This window comes from Hibiscus syriacus, unplaced genomic scaffold, assembly GCF_006381635.1.
Source record: "Hibiscus syriacus cultivar Baekdansim isolate YM2019G1 unplaced genomic scaffold, ASM638163v2 tig00111192_pilon, whole genome shotgun sequence".
NCBI lineage: Eukaryota > Viridiplantae > Streptophyta > Magnoliopsida > Malvales > Malvaceae > Hibiscus > Hibiscus syriacus.
Genome location: NW_024063011.1, coordinates 1 through 10,980, shown reverse-complemented (window position 1 = coordinate 10,980; position 10,980 = coordinate 1). Strand labels below are relative to the sequence as shown.

General features: G+C 34.2%; 1 long non-coding RNA gene and 1 pseudogene across 1 annotated transcript; both read right to left on the bottom strand.

Moving 5' to 3' along the window:
* Nucleotides 1-1,554: 1,554 nt before the first annotated feature.
* LOC120155487 lies at nt 1,555-2,376 on the bottom strand. Its single transcript, XR_005518971.1, has 3 exons — nt 2,092-2,376; nt 1,851-1,906; nt 1,555-1,772 (listed from the first exon to the last, which is right to left on the bottom strand). It is a non-coding gene; the product is annotated as an uncharacterized LOC120155487 (long non-coding RNA).
* Nucleotides 2,377-5,862: 3,486 nt separating this feature from the next.
* On the bottom strand, nt 5,863-10,263 carry LOC120155481 (annotated as a pseudogene).
* Nucleotides 10,264-10,980: the final 717 nt, after the last annotated feature.

Here is a 10,980-nt window from a genome sequence, read left to right as displayed (position 1 = left end):
AAGCATTTAAAATATAAACAAAGAGAAAAACAACATTTAAACATAAAAAATACTCCAACCATTCATTAACACAAAATAAAAAATCATTCAAAGTAAATCTAACATCAAATAAATTAGTTCATGACGGGACTAAGTTCATTCATCATCAATGTTAAGAACAAATCCATATAAAATAAAGAAATGAAAGCACAAGGAGAAGAGAAACTCCTAAATGAGTTGTTGTCGTGACCCTTAGAGCCACCGTCGTGAACCGCCTTAGCGAGCTAGCATCTCTCAAGGTTTAGCTGCTACCCTTCGAAGCTCGGCTATGGAAGACACCACGAAAAAAGAGGGAAAAAAAGAAGAAAATGGAAGTTTGTGAGCTGTCACATCCCTTGCTTAAGTCACTCCCTAAAGTCCTCTAAAATGTAGGGTATCCTTAGGTATTTATAATAGGGAATTTTCTAGTTTTGGGCCCAAAAATTCTCTTTGTACCTAGGATTCATTCCCTTCACATGAATATGAGGTAGGTTGATAGGTGGTCCCAAAAATATAATCATTACAGTGCAATCACATGAGGCTTGGACAGCCTGACAACTTGATATGTTTATTATTTTGTCCTTTTCTGCTCCTAGAATTTTTGTCTAAACATGTTGCAGCAATATTTTTTCTCGATCAGCTCAATAGTCCTTTAGATCTTTTTATCCAAAATGCCACAACAAATCTTTTCTTTTGCTTTACTTTCTTCACCTGCACAACACCACAACCATAAAAGTTTTCCCTTCAGTAGCATCAATTTTAGCAATAAAATTACACTGCATCAAAAAATTTTCAACCACATGCAATAATATGACCTAAATGCAACTAAATGTTATGACAATGACTTTTAGACACTCAATAACTTAAGTAGAAATGCACAAAATATAGTCTTTTTATGGAGTTATCAATTATAAATTTTAATTAAATCTAAGTAAGTCATTTATTTATTTAAATCTAATAGCTATAAATAATGATGAGTCGTTTATTTATTTAAATCTAATTGAAACCTTCGAATTTTCATATAGATTATAATATATGATTTGTAGGGACGAAAGTAGGATCTTACCTTAGGGGCGAATTTTAAAAAATATAGAAAGGAGGGATTTTATAAAATTATAAGGGAGAAAATACATATCAATTAAATATACAAAGAAAATATATTAAATATATGTTACTTTCAAATTTTCAAGGGATGACGACCCCTCCCCGCCCTCCCTATGGTCAATCCTTGATGGTTTGTGTTAATACTATTGGTTTAGTGGAATAAAATATTAGATTCATTAAATAAAGTAACATAATTAAATCTTAGCGTTTACAAATGAAACAAATTATACCGGAAGGGTTGTCTTCGCCCCCTTATTGAACTTTTGTAGTGTAAGGTTTAAATTAATCGATTAATAGATTTGACAACTTAGTTATAGAAAATAATTAAAAATGGTTGAAAATTGAAGTAATATGATATATAGATATAGCAAAATCATTGCCAACTAATGTATTTAAAGAGAGAACGATACAGTGAAGAAAAATTTATGGCCTCCTTGACAGTGCAATATATTCCTCTCTCAGACTGTTGTATTTCTGGCACAGTTCATTGAAAGCTTCTTTTTTCTCATCTGGGATTTCCTCCTTCTTCTTCTTCTTCTCCTCCAATCGAAGCTTTGCGATTTCGATTTGTTTATGGAGGTCTTGGATCTTCACTCGTTTCTCCTCGTACTGTTTCTGCAGTGTTTCCAACTCTGATATTGCTGCCTTGCCTGAAGCTTTTAGCTTTTAATTAACTGTATAAACAGGTTTAATATAGTTTAATTAACAAAAAAATCTGAATTTGGTACCTGCTGGAGGTTCACAAGAGCTGCCTCTGCTGCCTTCCATGAGTTTTTCCAGATTCCTGAAATAATAAAAAATTATATGACAGTAAATTCATTTTACTGTTGTTGCTAGACACAGGGAATCTTATTTACTCAAACAGGTTATAAACTACTTCAAACCCACCCTTAGACATCTTGTTTTAAGCTTGATGAATGAAACAAAAAAGATAAATAAAACTCCTATGCCATCCTGGAAAATGCTAACCTTTTTCTGCAGTTGGTGGTCACACTTTACAGTGAAATGCACTTGATGCAACAATGGAAGAACTTATATGTAAAGCCGAGACTGTGACAAAGGAGGGGAGTTTATATGGAAAATGAGAGAGAAAAAAAGGGCATATTTCCATTGATGGAAACAAAATCAAAGGCCATAAGAATCTCTGGGGACAGAGATTTGCTGAGCCCCTGGTAGTGAAAGTCTATTGTCTTCCTGTTGCTCACATGCCCTATTGCTCCAGTACTACATTGCAGAAAGAATCAGAACATTTGGTTTCATGTGTTCCAAGCCATGGTGATGATGATGCTGATGATATCATGGAAAAAGGAGCAATCAATCATGGTGGTCTTTTTTGCTTTTTCTGTTTCTGTTTTGGTTCTTTCTTGTAAATGGTATACCCTTCTTTGGAATTTATTTGGACCTAAATGAAATAATGTTTCAACACAAGGAAAGAGATTTGTTAGCAGCCCGTGAACTGAAAACTCAAGGAGAGTCACGGACAAACTTCACTCATTCAATTTCAATTTACCTGCCGCCGCCCTATAAAATTTCCATCATCAAAATTACCTACCTATAATGCAGTTTTTCGCCTAACTAATATTATTCACCCTCATCGTGCGTGAGGATGGACCGAAGCAGCAGTTAGTGTGCCATCATACTTTTTTAAAAATTTAAATCTACCTATAGATTAGATATTTTTTGTATTCATTATTGATGAGTTAATTCCACCCGCATGGAAATTTATAATTTCTCATCTCTAAATTTTTGTTTTAATTTCTTAAATCGACACATCAAACGACTCAATGATTAAGAATTTGTTGTTATCCCTTAAAGTCATAGGTTCGAACACCGCGTATGTTTAGAGTATGAGTGATAATACTTGCACTTTGGGTCTTGATTACACCCTATAAAGTAAGCTACACCAAACTTACTTTGAACATAATGTGCCCCCCATGCAACTGAAATAAAAAGTAGGGAAAGGATACCATAAGCTTTGTTGAAGAGTGGACTAATTAAAATAACAGAGGAACTCATTGAACGAATTCAGTTGTAAAAAGAAGTGTTGTTTTTATTGAGATTATAAATTCGAGTAGCTACTTTTACAGGATGTATATGCATCCATTGTTAATTAGTTAAGAAAATTTTAAATAGATACTCGAATATTTTATTTTATAAACTCCTGTACTCGCCTTCACCAACGTATGGACTATGGAGACACATTATTTTTAACTCCAAGACAAGGGATACTTTTTACTTACAGCAGTCCGTACAACTCTAGGTTTGAGGACATTACAATTTACAAGTAAAATAAAAACAAATAAAACACATGGTTTTGTTTTTTTTAAGTCTTGTTTTTTTTTTTAAAAGTAAATTTAAATAAATTAGAATAATTATATGAAATTAATGCAAAAAAAAAAACTCAATTACGTGTCTAACGAGTAATATGAGGTGAGGGTTTAATCATTAAGAATATGATTGAGTGGAAAATGACTTGTTATTGGAAAGCAACATCTTTGAATGTGGACCTTGAATCATATATTTCACTATCTAAGATGTCAAATTTTAAAAATCAATAAATTTATTTTTAACTAAATATATGAGTTTATCATCTTATTTAAATTTAAATTAATAATGTTTAAAATAAAGTTTATATTTCATTTTATTTTTAAAACGCAGGTTCAAAAATTTAAAAATTAAGTTAAAATAAAAAGGGTAAAGTATATAAATAGTCTCCGAATTTTTAGGATGCTTACATTTTGGTCACCTAACTTTTAAAACTTGCAATAAAGTTACCAAACTTTTAGTTCATTTTCAGTTAAGTCTCTGACGTTACATTCCGTTAGTTTTATCTGACGTGACAATTAACTCCCGTTAACCTTCTTCTTCTTCTTGTTTTCTTAGGCAAATCACATGGTTCTAAAACTATGACTTCAGTTCCACCATTGTTGTACAGAGTGAGAGAGAGATTTCTTAACAAGTTCATTGATATGTTTGTTGATAGTCACCATGTTCGTGTTTCAAACTTTAAGCTCATTTAGAAACGGAAGTAAACAAAGTGAAACCAAGCTCTCACCCAGTCCGCGGCAACTTCCAATTTTTTGCAACCTCTTCGACCTTGGCGATAAACCTACAGGTCTTTGGCTAAGCTCGCTTAGGTTCACTGCCCCATTATGACTCTCCAACTCGACAGCTTATTCACCATGTCGTTTCATCGGAAACAACAACGAAAGAAGTCCTGAAAGAATAGGACCTCGTCTTCTGTAACAGAACCATCGTCGATGCTGTCCGAGTATGTCAGTTCAATGAATTCGGGCTCTCGCTTATGCCCGTTTCGCCACTTTGGAGAACTCTTCGCAAAATCTATGCTATCTATTTTTTCTCGACGTCAATCAATACCCACGTTGGGTGAAGATCGAAGAACTGATCAGAAATGTTCACAAAATTTGCCTTAAAGGAGACGCCATTAACTTAGGCCAATTTGCTATCGAACACCATTTTTTCGGTGGATTTTGTTGACTCGAATTCGGCTCATGCTCAAGAATTCCGAAAACAATTTGGGATATCATGGAAGAGGTTGGGATCAAATAAAACTAATGAAAGTAACGTTAGGGATCTAACTGAAACGAACTAAAAGTTTGATGATTGTATTGCACGTTTTAAAAGTTGGGTGACCCAAATACAAATGCCCTAAAAGTTCGAGGACTGTTTATATACTTTACCCAAATAAAAATTATAATCTAAAAATAATATTAGAATATTTAAAACTTCAGAAATGAATTAAAAAAGAAAATTAAAGATTTAAGAATGTGTGAAGGAATTAAATCTAAAACATTTAGATATACATATTAAAAACAAGACGAGAAATGCTTGTCTGACACCCTGACTTCATTTTGTAGTAATGAGAATGTCAGTCCCCCCATGTGATGAGAGCTTCAATTATTATACATGTGTGTGTGTATTATAGTATAGAGAAGCTTTTTTTACCAGCTTTCCCATGGATATACCCAACATTCTTCACTTTAATGGCAGCAAGAAACCTGAAAACAAATATATTATTCATAACTACTACTGATAAAGTTTAACATATCGAATATAAACTTGTACCAAATAACCAAACCCCCTCATCCTCTTAAGTTCCAAAACTAATGGCAAGACATTTTACTAACTTCCAAGTAACTGCTGTTTCAAGTTAAATGTTACACATTTCAGGCATCAATGTCTGTTGGAATACATAAGGTGAAAGAAGATGCATAGATTTGATGACACAGTGAGTTCACTATCTTTGGTTTTCTGATTTTGTCTGTTGGGATACATAAACCTACAAAATAAAGGAGAAAAGCGAAAAGCCCTAAGCTCGTTCCAAACTCGGTTCCAATATGCATTTTCTGTTAGTGTGTTGTATTGAAGAAGAAGATGGTGACGATGATGTTGTTGAGATATTCTCTAAGATCTACTCTTCGGTATATGAATTCTGACTATACACATCTAGGGGATTTCTTCTAGTATATGCTTCTCTACTTTTCTGCACTTGTAAATTATCATATCAAAACATTAGAAGGATGTCATTTGATTCGAATGAGTTCATAAATTATTGACAACTTGTTTCCGAATTCCAAGAACGCTTACCTTTATTACCTACGGTTCATTAGCTTTTCATGCCCATCAAAACCTGAGAACAAATACCTTTTAATCAGGTAATTGTGACAGAAGACTTCAAGTTACGACAATGTTAAGACAATGATAGTACCTTGGCATTAAGCAGACGATAATTTAAACAGAGGTTGTGCTGCTAGTGGAAGTGATGGGCCGTAATGGATCATCAGAAGATGAAGCAGCACATGTAGCAGAACTTTCCTTTGATCCCATCAAAGCTGGATTCTCAGTGAGGTGATTTTCAGTAGATTTCTTAGGGGAAGCAAAAGGGCTATCAGGAAGTGCATGCTCAACACTGCTCTCATGGCATATTCAAGAAATGTAGGTTAAATAAATGAGAGAGACAACTGGATGACAATCAACTTTAGAAGAGCCTAGAAGAATTCCAACAAAAAGTACAAAATATGGCATCTGTACTTGTTCGAAATTTTATCTAAATGTCAGAATTAAGTTCCATGTAAAAGCAACATCATACCCTTTGGTACTGGGATGTTCTTGGCTATTTCCATGTCCATTTTTGAACACGAGCTGATTCCACTTCTTCCACCTCAGAAGCATTGACGATTGAGGAAACAACAGCTGTATTATCACCATTGACTGCCACTAGAAAAGATATAAATTTCACTACAGCATTTATTTATCTTCCATTCATTGATTTGACAAATCGAAACACATTGCACTATCGATTTTGATTTTATTTTCTTTTTGAACACGAGGACAGAAACATATCCGCACAGTATTCACAAATCCAACAAATATAACGATCGTAGAATTAAGGCGGTTTAGCAAACCTTCCAAGACTTCTTGTTTAATGTTGTCAGATGGATCAACATTTTGACCTGCATGAGAATATGCAGGCAAGGAAATAGAAGCACCAATGGATAGGCTTCGTTGGTGATGATGAATACCGTCATTCTTGAAGTCCGGAAGTTGCAAGTTCATAACCTTCTCCTTTGCAGTTCGATAGCTTGCTGGAGATCAGCTTGCTCTTCCAATTCTCTTCTCAACATCATCTCCTGTGCATTGTACAGCATCTTTGCCCCTGTAAATAAACAGAAATTGAGAACCCCAAAATAAAAAAAAGAAAGAGAAAACGCATTTTAAGCATTTTGTTTTCGCATGTATCATTAATGCAAAAGACCCCACAAAGAGCCCTGATTGTTTGTTTTCTTACCAGCATGGAGGTTATATGGCTCTCTAGAATCAAGCCCAGAAGGGCTTGAACAAGGAGAAAATTCCCCCCTCTCAAATTGTTGCTGCAGGTGTTGCCTCCTGCAATTGTTCCATTAACAGTTACAAAATCAACACACAGGAAGGACAAATTTTAAGATAGAAAAAGAAACAAGAGAAGATGTCATACTTCTCAGGAACTTTTCCTTTTTCCTTGTATGGTTTAACAAGCACACGTGAATCACTATGAAATGGGGATTTCCTCTAGACAAAATGAGCTTCACAGTCTCCGGATGGACAAAAGTAACAAAACCAAACATTCGTTTTTGCTGGTAGGGGATCCTCACATCTTGCACTGGTCCAAACAAGCTTAAAGATACACGAACGCTAAAGTGAATTCCCAAACTTGGAATTTAAGAAATTCATAAACCTTACTACACATAACAAAGAAAACGACTCTTCGGTAGCTCCTTTCTAGAATTTTGCATAAAAACAAATCAAGCAAATAATGGCAACAACATTTAGTGGAAGCCTCGGCTAAACAAAGGTGGGTGTATAAGCAACGCCCCTTTTGCTCAAAATTGTACTCTCTTATAATAAACACAATATTCTACATCCCTTAGGAATGTCAAAATATCTACAGTATAGCAATAAAACCTCTTATAATAAACACAATATTCTACATCCCTTAGGAATGTCAAAATATCTACAGTATAGCAATAAAACCTTTGTATTCAAATTACAGAATTCTGACTCCCATATAAATTGCCACCTCACCTTCTTCTGTAAACATACATATACAGCAATAATCCATTTTCAATCCACAAAACATCAATTTTTCCCGTTCACCGTCACCAGCCTTATCATACAGCATACTTGCTGGTTTAACCAAGTCCACAAAGAACACCAGAAGCACACACCTTTTCTTTTTCATAAGAACGGACAAGTTTTCTAATGAAATGTTTTCCTGGGATATTTACAGTGGTAAAATGTGCATGTAGCTCCTTATACATTATTTAAAATTAACTTTGATGAACAATTAATGACTCACTGGAGTAAGAGGACTGATTGTCCATATGTCTAAATATCGTAACCCATATTCCTCTTTCAACTAAAGAAGAAGAAACTACTCAATTCTTTAATTTCCCAAACATCCTCGAGCACTAATATAGAAACAAAAACAATTAAGTATTGCCTAAATTAATGAGTAGTTTTAAGTGGCCCGCTGTTGAAGACATTTTAGCCACCTTCGCCAGTAAATATATAAATGAAAACGCATAGAATAAATATGTGAATCCTGTTGAAATATGCCTCTGGTCATTTGTAAAGTCCTTTTATCATAACAAGCACTATCGACAATTTGAAATTCCCTTTATATGATCATTTGCTTCTATATGGATCATATTTACTCGATTTTCCTCTCCTCACCTGAAGAGTTAACAGAAATCAAATAGCATTTAGGATAGTTATCCTAACATATTTCAAGTATCATGAACTGTTTAATGAGATAAATATCTAACCAAAGATGAACTGTGGTTATAACTTAAACTGCAACATCAAAACTAAATATATGGTGGGTAGCAAATAATTAAAAATGTAGCTCCCCCCTCAACAAGGTGCATAGAAACTTGTTATAAACCACAAACTGCATGTATAATCAGAAGGGAAAATGTCAGACCATTTAGAAGTGAAAAATATACCTGAAGTAGTTTGAAACATCTTCATCTTTAAACTACTATCAGCAGGAAAAGTCAGGTAAATCTGTTTTGAAGCTGAGTTGGCCTTCTCAGCCAATCCCATTGAGAAAAAACCATTCCTCTCGGCTCGGTCTTCGGCAAACTTGCAAATTTCCTCACCAACCATCAATGCAGCAGCTCTGCAACATAACAGTATGCCAAATGGAAAAGAACATAAATCAGCATAATAGGCCATACTCCAATGCCATGACATGGTTCTTTTAACTAACTATTCCGCCACCAAAATAAGACCATCAATTATCTTATAAATTAAATCCCACTGCTGAGCTAAACTCAAATTTAATGAACTTCATGAATCTCAGCATCAAAAATAAAAACACAAGCCAAATAGATGTTTCTGTTATTCAACCAAATAAGTGTGCAAAAATGAAAATGGCCTAAAAGAAATCAATTCATAGCATCAAGACTACGAAAGAAACGCCAAATAGATTATATATAATTTATTTCTGGGCAAATTGAAGTAAACCAAAACAAATCATAATACGAGTTTCATAACCACCAAAAAAAATTGACGAGTCTTACACATAAAATAGCCAAAACACTTAGACAGAAGGAAACAAAAATGGGAACTATTTAACATACCTTTGGGCATCAGCTTGTTGTTGCAAAAGAAAATTTGTGTTTTTTTCGCAATGCAAGGGAGAAGAAGCGCCAGCCATCAACTGAGCAGCAGCCAGCCTTTGCTGATGTTGATGAGCAGCAGCTCTCACTCTCATCACTTCCTCATGTTGACGATAAAGAAGGTCCATTTTACTAGGTGAACCAACAATGGCACCAGTGACGTCAACATTATCAATTAAACCACCAAGCTCATGTGAAAACTTACAGTTATCACCATTCTTACAAAACCCTCTAGCAAAATAGAGACAAGGCTTGTAACCACCCACAAGACCACCATTTCCCGGCTTCTTCGGCTGTCCCGAAACACGCATCACTTGCAGAAAAACTCCTCCTATGACCAACAAAGTCCTCGTTCTTAGAAGATGAAGAATCGTTCAAGAAAGAAAATAATCACTCATTGGTTCTCATCGATGAAATCAGGGTTGCTATCCCCAGTCCTCGAAGGAACTAAAAGAGACCAGAGCGGATATTTTCATAAGAGAAAAGGACTCGACTTTGGGCTACTAGCAGGAGACCAAGAAGGCGACTTCTTCGAAAATTCCAAGAACCCATTTCGTGGAATGAAACCAGGAGACGATGGAGGGAGTAGGTTTTGTGAATTGTTGGAGTTGAAGCTGTTGGATCTTGATATCGGGTTCAAAGGAGTAGAGAAAGTGCTCGAAGAAAGTCCAAAAGCTTTAGCCTTGAACACAAGGGAGCAAAAGGGTTTCAGGACCAAAGGCCAAACGCAAGAAATCCCTGTCAGGCAAGTCCTGGATAAGGATGTACCATGATTTTCGAAGCATTTTCTGGGTCTAAACTCTTGATTCTGCTGAACAAAACGTTGGTCGTATCGTAAAGATCCATGGGTTTTTTTTTTCAGTTCGGTCTTTGGTTTTGTTTAGTGTATGAGAGATAGTGAAGTTGGTTTTTTGGGTTCAGTTGAAGAAGAAGAAGAGAAAGAGAGAGGAATGGCGTTTAGAGGCGGGCCGGGGGGTACAGAGAGGGGGGTTGGCTTTTCGAAGGTTTTTTTTTCTTCTTTCACGAAAAGACAAATAAAAATGAAAAAAAAAACAGATAAAGAAAGAAATGGCTGTTTAGGGTTTTCAAGTGAAACGAGAGCGGGCTTCATCTCTCCAATTTCTCCTCTCTTTTTGGCCTTTTCATTCTTATAATTTTCCCTCCCTAAATATCAAATTAATTAGAATAATATAGCTGTTTTATATTATGATTAAGTCATCAACAATTATAATTAACTTGACAAAATTATTAATACTAGTCGATACTTTTTTTATTTTTGTAAAATCAACTTAAAAGAAATTAATATATAAAGACTAAAATAGTTTTTTGTAAAAAATGTTTATTATAAAATGTAATGTTCAATTTAAAGAAAACTCTAAAATATTATTTAGGGTTGATTTATAAAAATTATTTGTGCTGATTTTTTTACAATTTAATATTAATTTAATATATAAACCTTAAATGGTAATATTAGTTCTATGAAAACTAAGTCAATTTTTTTAAAATAAAAACAATTAATTTTATTAATAAATAAAATATATCTAAAATTACAATAAATTTACGATAAAAATCAATTATAATTAAGATATTTTCCTAAAATCATAATAAATTAGTCACTATATCATATCAGACCATACAAGGAAAAGAAGAAAATCACGTTCCAGTAAACTCAAAA